We start from the raw sequence: 293 nt of genomic DNA on the forward strand, positions 1-293 counted from the left end.
TGTTAATTTTCTGTTTAGTTGATCTATCCATAGGTGTGAGTGGGGTATTAAAGTCTCCCACTATTATTGAGTTATTGTTAATTTCTCCTTTCATACTTGTTAACATTTGTCTTACATACTGCGGTGCTCCTGTGTTGGATGCATATATATTTATAATTGTTATATCTTCTTCTTGGATTGATCCTTTGATCATTATGTAGTGACCTTCTTTGTCTCTTTTCACAGCCTTTGTTTTAAAGTCTATTTTATCTGATATGAGTATTGCTACTCCTGCTTTCTTTTGGTCCCTATTT

This window comes from Bison bison, unplaced genomic scaffold, assembly GCF_000754665.1.
Source record: "Bison bison bison isolate TAMUID 2011002044 unplaced genomic scaffold, Bison_UMD1.0 scf7180017864172, whole genome shotgun sequence".
NCBI classification, from domain to species: domain Eukaryota; kingdom Metazoa; phylum Chordata; class Mammalia; order Artiodactyla; family Bovidae; genus Bison; species Bison bison.